The sequence below is a fragment of the Alexandromys fortis genome, unplaced genomic scaffold, assembly GCF_014885135.2.
Source record: "Alexandromys fortis isolate MF-2015 unplaced genomic scaffold, M_Fortis_MF-2015_v1.1 scaffold_23, whole genome shotgun sequence".
NCBI classification, from domain to species: domain Eukaryota; kingdom Metazoa; phylum Chordata; class Mammalia; order Rodentia; family Cricetidae; genus Alexandromys; species Alexandromys fortis.
The window spans coordinates 8,488,464-8,497,794 of record NW_026067907.1 but is presented as its reverse complement, the minus strand read 5'-3'; the positions used below and the strand labels follow the sequence as shown (position 1 = coordinate 8,497,794).

Genomic DNA, 9,331 nt, shown 5'->3' with positions numbered 1-9,331 from the left:
TTCGATAAAGGAGCTAAAAGTATACAATGGAAGAAAGAAAGCATCTTCAACAAATGGTGCTGGCACAACTGGATGTCAACCTGTAGAAGAATGAAAATAGACCCATATCTATCACCTTGCACAAAACTCAAGTCCAAATGGATCAAAGACCTCAATATCAGTCTGAACACACTGAACCTGATAGAAGAGAAAGTGGGAAGTACCCTACAACAGATGGGCACAGGAGATCGCTTCCTATGTATAACCCCAGCAGCACAGACATTAAGGGCAACATTGAATAAATGGGACCTACTAAAAAGAGATTTGTTTTTAAGGGGACCAACGGGATTTCGCAGGTCCCTTGACTTTGTCTGAGTCTCTCATTACAGAGGCAAACATAGCCTGTTAATGAAATCAGCTTCAATAGACATCATCGCTATCAGTGCCGTCTAGTTTTACTCCTGTATTATAATTAAATGCCTTTATATACTACATCTGCTGCTTTTCTTTATGCTTACTCAGGGTCAGAAGTGAGCAAATTATGTCCTTTGGCTTAACAGGGCCAACACTTATTTTTGTGTGGCCCATGGGCTAAGAGTGTGTTTTCCATTATTAAAAGATTGTAAATTTAGAATAGAACTTGGGAGGTGTGTAGTGACACACAATTCATGTGTGCGTCCTAGAGTTTTATCAGAGGATCATAAGTGGACACTTGTGGGCAGGTCAGATGGGCCTCACGTGGCCAGCACTTGCCATCCGGCCCTTCCCAGACAATCCACAGGACAGTGTACACATCGCGGCCAGAGGATTCACGGGGGCTGGAGAGGCCACGGCTCACGGTTAGCAGCACTTGTGGCCAGAGGACAATGATTTGCTTCCCAGCAACCAAGGCGGGCAGCTCACGGCTACTGTGACGCCAGCACCAGGGGGCCTGGCTCCCCGTCCTGGCCTCTGTGGAAACTCTTGTGCACATATGCACACATATAAAGGAATAAGAAAATAATTCTGTTTTTTTTTTCAAGAAGAAATATGACAGACTTTCAAGGATTTCACCGCCTCCAGTGTGAAAGCTAGATAATCACCCCCACAACATGGAACAGAACTCGAGGCTTAATGAGAAGACTGGTAGAGAACAGAGGTGTGTGTCCTCCAAAGACCGAACCCGTGAGTGGCTGAGAGCCTGGATCAGAACTGGGCCCATCGTTAGGGCTCCAGTTCTGATCACAGACTTGAGGGTCTCTGCTGCTATGGCTCTGGCCCACAGGACTCTCTTCTTCAGAGGGCTGCATCCTTCGCCCTCCCCATCACTTACAGTCGTCTCCAGGGAAACATCAGAAGCTGCCACGCTCAGCCTACCCCAGCAGGCCAGGCTCCCTACTACTTTTCTGCTCATGCTCCGGGATGCGCAGAATTGCTCCTCTCCCAAGCCTCATACTCTCTCTGAGTGTGGATGCAGGTGGCAGCTGCAATCTTAGACTGCCATCTTGAAATCTTAACATGGTACAGGATTGATTCTCACACAAGTTCCCTCCCCATCTCCGCTAGAAAATACCTTGTTTGATTTTGGAACTCCACATAGGTAAACCATTTCCCGAGCTCATTTTGAACAGACATACCGCACAGGAGAGAGAAGATGCACTCGTTAATATAAGTTATTTGTTTTAAGTCAGTTCTCTTTATGCCTGCCAGTTCTGAGCAGATTGCTCATTAAAAAGTAAGAAAGAAAAAACTCAAACACGACACTGTGGAACATTCTTCCTTTCTTAGGAAAGCTGACAAGCAGCAATGATAAACAAGAGAGACATCCGTACTGAGTGCGTGCAGCGTCTTGTGAAATATAGTCCTTCAGAATGTTCTCCACCTTAAAAATCCCACGTTATTCTGGGATACACTTGTTAAAGAAAAAACACCCCCCCCATAGCTTTAATAATTGTGAACAAAGCGAGTGTGGCCTGAGTGCTCAAGCTGCCTTGTTTCGTGGATCTTTTTATTGTTAGCAGGTGCTTGTGAACACTTTAAGGCTGGAGACACCCTGGTTGCTCCTGGCATCTATAGTTAGGTCGAAGTCATTTAGCCAGAACGGTAGCATAGCGACATTAAATTATATCGTGAATGTGCTGTGCCATGGCTGCTATTTCATGGCCCTATGTGCTTTCATCCCCATCCATCTTCCTTTTCTAAACGAAGCAGGCATGCTGAGGGGCTCTGACTGTCGGCCTCCTCCGACAGATAGGGCTGGGTTACTCCTGTGTCACTTCAACTGAGCCTTGGCCACTTCCTCTGTCTACTCCTGAGGGACAAGTATCTCATGGAAGCCCAAACTCATGGTCTTGTCAGTACATGTGGCTCTCCTCCCACCAACCCTGACCAGCAGGTATGGGACAGGCTCTGCCAGCCCAACAACCAACAGAAGCTTGACTTCTCTGTTACCTCAGGGTCGGGAACCAGTGGAGGAGTTCATGAGCCTGAGGTTCCCTAGTCAGCTCCACAGGCTACTGATGGGAGGTACAGTTATACCGGCATCTTCCCACTTGAGCCCTGTGTTCATGAACCTGGAGTAGCTCTAAAGCTATGGTGCTTCTGTGTTCACTTCCAGGAAAAGAAGGCACAAGTTTGCCACGAGGGTCGGATGGTGAACTGAGGCATTACACCGTAACCTCTGGAATCTGGCTTATTTGCGGAAAAATATTTACAGATAACTGTAACTGAAGTTTCATAGGTTCAAAGATGGCATGCCGTCTTCAGTTAGATGAGTGGATGCTTCTAAGAGAAACAGGGAGAAGCTCAGAGCACAGAGGCAGAGGTGAGGAACCCTGTAGCCACAGATGCAGGCAACCAAGGTGGCCACCAGACACTGAAAAGGGAACAAAGGAAATGCCCCATGACAAAGCATTGTCCTTCCAAACTATCTGTTTGTTGCTTTATTTACCTTTCATGTACTAGTTTGTATGTAGGTATGTGCATGCATGTTCATCTCTCTCTTTCTCTGCATGTATGTATGTATGTATGTATGTAAAGGTACATGTATGACTATGTACAAACTTGGCTGTGTTCTGTGTTCTTTGTTCCTTAGGAGTGCGCCACCTTTTGTTTGTTGGTTGGTTTGTGTTGTTTTTTTATAGTCTTTTACTGACCTGAAACATGCCAACAAGCTGCTCAGCAGAACCAGAAAATGGAAACAGACCCTGTTCTGAGCTAATGCGTATTAGCATTGGCAGTGACCCTGAGAACAGTATGCACTTTAGCAGGAAATGTGTCAGACTTTATATAGACTTGAGTAGTATTGTGATTGAGAGCTTTCATTTTTCTTTTCTTGAGAAGGGAAAGTGAAAAGGAAACAGGAGATTTCAACACATCTTTAAACTGAACATTTTTACAACAGGAATAATTGTGAATCTGAATCAGAAAAACAAAACAAAACAACTAGGAAGCCCCACATAGTCCAGAAGGACTAGAAGGACGCACTTTAGTGAGAACCAGTGAGATGGCACGTCGTCGATTGTGATGTCATCTACAGCAAGAAAGATGTGTCAGTTCTGGTGAATTAAATATAGTATTACAAATATGGAAGTAATGTTCAAAATCCATTGTATCAAGCTGCAGAAGGCTTATGTGGAAGTGACATTTTGATTCTGTGGGACATTCTTCGTATGCTCCATTCTAATCTGAGAATTATTGACCCAAGAAGGCTAAGACAGAAAGCTGACACTGGTTGGTTTTGTCAGTGTGACACAAAGTGGTCACACAGGGGACCCTAACTGAGGGAATTACCTCTATCAGACTGGCTTGTAGATTTATCTGCGGGGCGTTTTCTCGATTGATGGTGGGTATGTGAAGTCCCAGCCCTGGGCAGGTGGTCCTCAGGTGTGTAAGAAAGCTGGCTGAGCAAACCATGAAGGGCAAGCCGGTGGGCAGCATCCTCTGCTTCAGTTTTGTCTCCACGTGGAGTTCCTTTTCCTGGCTTCCCCTAGTGGTGTGGACTGTGACCTGTAGGCCAGATAAACCCTTTCCTCGCCAACGTGCTTCGGTCATGGCTTATCAGAGCAGCAGGGGACTAACTATGCCAGCTGCTCTGTGGGTGGTGGGCATGGGGGGCAGCCGTGGTTTCAGTATGGTGGGTGTTAGTAGACTCACGTCACCTATAACCTTAAGTTTTTATTTATGCTTGCTGTTGTCTATGTGAGCTGCTCTGTGGGTGGTGGGCATGGGGGGCAGCCGTGGTTTCAGTATGGTGGGTGTTAGTAGACTCACGTCACCTATAACCTTAAGTTTTTAATAATGCTTGCTGTTGTCTATGTGAGCTGCTCTGTGGGTGGTGGGCATGGGGGGCAGCCGTGGTTTCAGTATGGTGGGTGTTAGTAGACTCACGTCACCTATAAACTTAAGTTTTTAATAATGCTTGCTGTTGTCTATGTGAGGAAAGGAAAGCTGGCCAAGGGATAGAACTCACAGACTCAGGAGTTGGTAGGGAGCCTGGAACACTCAGACCGCTCACCGTCAAATCCATTCCATTTGTCTGCTGTCTTATACAGTTCACAGAAATAGGGAAGTATGGCTAGATGCCCTGTGATACGGTTCCAATGCATGAGAAGCAAACAGAAGCTAACTAGACAATAATCCCGTTTGTTCCCTTTCCGATTACATTATGCCATAGTGGTCATGAGGGGATGTTGGTATCTATCCCACACTGTGTGTTTCCATTATTGAACACAGGCTATACCTTCATCTAATAAAATCCACCCTGAGATTTTCTGATGGAATTTTATGGCGTCTGATAGGTTCTCTGTATTTTCCTGGAGTGTGGGGAGAATAGCTTGTCATTTCCAATGAGGGTTTCTCGCTTCTACTCCACAGTATTCCTTATGTCTTTTCCCCCTTTTCACAGGACATTTTGTTGATATATCAGGGCGATTTAAAATATTCTCAATATTAAGTAAGTATTAAGTAATATATAAAAATGAAATTGAGAATATTTAATATTAAGAGAAATAGGTTTGAATTTCTTTACAAAGTCTAAGGAACCCAACGAAAGAGGACTCTGTAGCTAAGGAGGTTTCCTTCCTCCTGCATTTATGTCATTAGTGCCTCTGTATGTGGTATGTATGTATATGTGTTTATGTTGTATGTATGGATGTGTGGGCCATGTGTGTTTATGAGTGTGTTTATGTTATATGTATTTGTGTGTAGTGTGTGTCTATGTTTGTATGGTGTATATGTGTGTGTTTATGTCTTTGTGTGTGTATATATATTTGTATGTAGTGTATATGCATGTGATTGTGTGTCTGTTTTTGTGTGTGGAAAGATAGAAGGAAACAGAGACATATTAGACTTATGTTGATACTTTCTCTCTATAGTCTATTAACTTGACATTTCTAGCTATTAGTTAGATATTTAGTGTGTTCCCTGAGGTTAAAGTGCCATATTTAATCCCTGCAAGGAGGTATCTAATGGCGGGATTAAACCTGACTATAGTATTGAGAGATAACATCTGTGGGAGGTAATTAGCGTGAGGTGAAGGGTGGAACCCCGTGTGTCCCGGTGACTTTGTATGAAGTAGAACGGTCTGAGGTACAGCTCAGTGGGAGAGCACTTGCCAAGCGTGTGCAAGGCTCTAGGTTTAGTTCATGATGCCATAAACACATAAAAAGCAAACCAGAAGAGTGGGAAGAAACGGAGATTAAATGTCTGTCTCTTGCCGTACGGCACCAGCACCAACCCAGGACTCTGCCAGAGGCCCATCACCACACAGAAGTTGTTAATCTTGGATCAGAACTGTGTTCCAGAACAAACCTCCAGTCTTTACAAGTAACTAGTTTCAGGCATTTTGTTACAGCAACAAAAACCAGACAAGGAAAACTCCATAGATTTCCTTGGGCTAACCCTGCTAAATTCTGTGTCTTTTAATGTGCACTATATTCAATTAGATCGTATTTATTAAGATTTAACATCTATATTTTTGTGAAATTGCCCTGTGACTTCATTTCTGGCATTGTTATTATCCCCTTGAGTATCAAGGTTATAATGGCCTCGTTAGATAATTAGGCTGTTTTCATTATTTGATTCAATTTATGTAAAATAAAGATTATCTGCTAAATCTTATTATACCAAGGGAAAAATACAACATAAAAACAGTGTAAGAAGCAGGGAATTATACTTCACTGTAGCAAGAGCTTGAAGTCAGTGGAAAAGTAAGCAATCTTAATAACAATAATAAGAGACCAAGTCAGAGCTGAGATGGGGGCTGAGGACACATGGCACATGCACATGGAGACATGGCAAGACCCTCGTGTGCTTTAGGAAAATTAATTAATGGCTTTAGACAGGCTAGGCTGACTTTAAAGGAGGAGGAAAGGGTTGGGTAGAGGCCTGGGAGTAAGAGGCTCCAGGCTCCTCCGTCACTCTGGCAGATAGCAGTCACAAGGAGAGACCCTGAAATGACTCCATCAGGACGTTGCCAAAGGAAGATCTGGTGGCAGTGGATGAAGGGCTATGGCTTTACAGAGCAGCTTGGCTTCTGGGGCAGGAGGTGGCTGGGAACCAGCTTTTCAGATGCAGAGATGAAACAGTAAGTTTTGTTTTGGAGTGTGTGTGATACATGTTTCCATGTGTGGGTGCACATATGTGGGGAGAGAGACACTTGCACACATGTGTATAGGCCAGGGATTGGCACCAGGTGTCATCTTAATACCCCATTTTATTTATCATCAGTGTCTCTTACTGAAACTAAAGTCCTGCTTTCCATAGCCTAGCTAGCCAGCTTGTTTCATGGTCCCGTGTCTCTCCTCCCAAGTGTTGCAATAACAGACGGCCTCCATACCTAGTGGACATTTATGTGGGTGCTGAGCATCTCAGCTGCGATCCTCAAGCTTATGCAACTGATCCCCAGGCCCAGAACTGTCTCATTGATCTTGGTCCTGATGCTGTGAGGACATTTCACAAGATTGTCAATTGGGGACATCTTTCATTGTATTCTGTGCTATTCTCAAAAACCTAAGTTTATCGGTAGACCAAAAGGATGCCTAAATTTCCAGTCTAACCATTTCGGTACTTAGAGCTCAGTGGAAAAGCTGCCTCCACGACAAAAGTGGGTCCTGCCCAACAGCCCATCAGGGTGCAGCAAGATTTCCATTTTTAGACCATTGATCAAGTTTCAAGCTGTTGGGGTCTTTGTATTCATTGTCAGAATGCTATGTGACAATGGAGTCTTGTCACTGCTGTGCCAAATGGCATGCTAAGACTGGGATTGTCCATGTAGGAATTTCAGAAGTAAACAGGACAGCCTGTGAATTTGTGGACTGACCAAGACAATGCCTTCTTTCTTTGTCTTATGACATTCTGTGACTGTGTGTGAAAGAATGTCCTTCAATCCTAAAATAGTCATGGGAAAACTCCTAGGACCTTGGAGAAACGATATCACTTTAGTTTTCTAGAAAATGTCTAAGTAGTTTGGCCTATGCAAATTGATACTATCCCTTGCTCTATGGAATATACCATGTTACATTCTGAAACTTTAATATAGGACATGATCAAAGTCTGACGTGTTCATGAGATAAAAGTGAATATATATGTCTGTATATTATATATATTTAAAAATTAATATTGACTATGAAAACATTTATATCTAAACCTGTCACTGCCCCAATTTGTTGCCAGCTAAACTTCCTGGCATTTTATACTCTCTTTAAAAATATTTGATAACATTACCACTCTGCTGCAATTTTAGAGCCAACAATTTCTTAACTGTCCATCTCTCCAAGCAATCAGTTGGATAAAATAAATAAGATTTTAAAAGATGTATTCCCTTAAAAAAAACGTAATCTATAGTCAGGATCCACTCACTGAGCGGGATGTAAGAAAGTAAATTGTTTTTGCTAAAAGATTGCGTTACATCATAACTCATAAATCTCAGTCCATGTTGTCATATTAATACAAAATTTATAGCCCCCAACTGCTGTCTTCCAACTTTCAATTCTTAAGCTTTCCTGGCAATGTAATAAAGTCATTCTGCTACCGAAATGGACAGCACTTCTCCATCAAATACATATTTTTGTAGGAAAATATCTGTTTCACTAACAATTTGCAGGAAACATAAAAAATGGGCTATGGTGAATGTCTTTCCAACCAGCCTGTGAAAACCACCTCAGTTCATCTTTCTCTTCCCGTTACACACACATTCACTGCAGACCTCTGCTGCAGTCTCTACCCCACCCCACTGCAATCACCACCCCGCTGACCCCACTGCAGTCTCCACCCCGCTGACCCCACTGCAGTCTCCACCCCACTGACCCCACTGCAGTCTCCACCCTCAACCTCTCCTCTACTACAATCTCCACAGCCTTCACACTGAGCCCCGTTGACCCCATTCGACCAGTAGCCAGAGCTGCCTTTTCTCAAGTTGACATCTCTGGTTTCAGATTTATCCATTTTTCGTTGTTTTCCCTTTTTTATTCCACAGCACTCCAGAAAGAGTCTGTCCTGGACTGAAAGTCAGGGGTTAATGTAGATGGGTAATATTTCTCCACAAAAGACTAAGTTTCTCTAAGGCCAGTAGCCCATGGCGCTTCTGCAGAGTCTGCCAGATTGCCAGTCGGCTGCAGGTTCTCATCAAAGACACCTGAAGTCAGCACTGCGCTTCTGCCTCGAAATACCAAAGCCCTGCTTCCCACTCTCGCTGCTCTTTTCCTTCCTTAACATTTAAAGAATTAGCATATATTCATTGTACTGGATAATGGGCTTCGTTATGACATTTCCATACCGGTATATAATACACTTGGATCGTATTCACACACGCAACCCTTCCCGCACACTCGCTGCCCTTCTTAACTGATTTACAATGGCGCCCTTCACGTGCTGTCTGTCCTCCTTAAATGCTCATCCTGTGCTGTCATCTCTCAGGAAACCATCGAAAGGGTATGGAGTCTCTTCTAGAGCAGAGCTCAGTAGCTGTTCTGTTCCCCTTGGCATTGCTGCGACAGAGAACCGAGACTGGGCAAGGCAGGGTGAGCACGGTCACTCAGCTAATGGTCCTGCAGGGTAAGGAGTCCAAGACTGAGTGCCTACAGCCGCTGAAGGCTACGTTACTGTGAAGGCGTAAGTCACGAACAAGGCAACACCAGTTTGGAGTTATGATTAATAGGGTGTTATTTATTTAAAGGGGAAAAACTTACAGATCACAATCCCAGACAACAGCCATCTGCGCAACCAGGAAGGGAGTCTCGTCTCCAGCGGAGCCGTAAGAGAAGAGAGCGAGCAGAGGAAATAGCCGCTTTTTTAAAGGGAGTGAGACCACGCCCCAATGGGCTGGTATCACAGCAGCTATTGGTTGGAGGGGCGGAAAGACCTCCCGCAACAC

The 9,331-nt window shown here is 44.1% G+C and overlaps 1 protein-coding gene across 2 annotated transcripts in view; it reads left to right on the top strand.

The window, feature by feature from the left end:
- Prkn (parkin RBR E3 ubiquitin protein ligase) overlaps positions 1-9,331 on the top strand; it is a 1,135,485-nt gene that overhangs the window by 705,799 nt on the left and 420,355 nt on the right. The window lies entirely within an intron of this gene.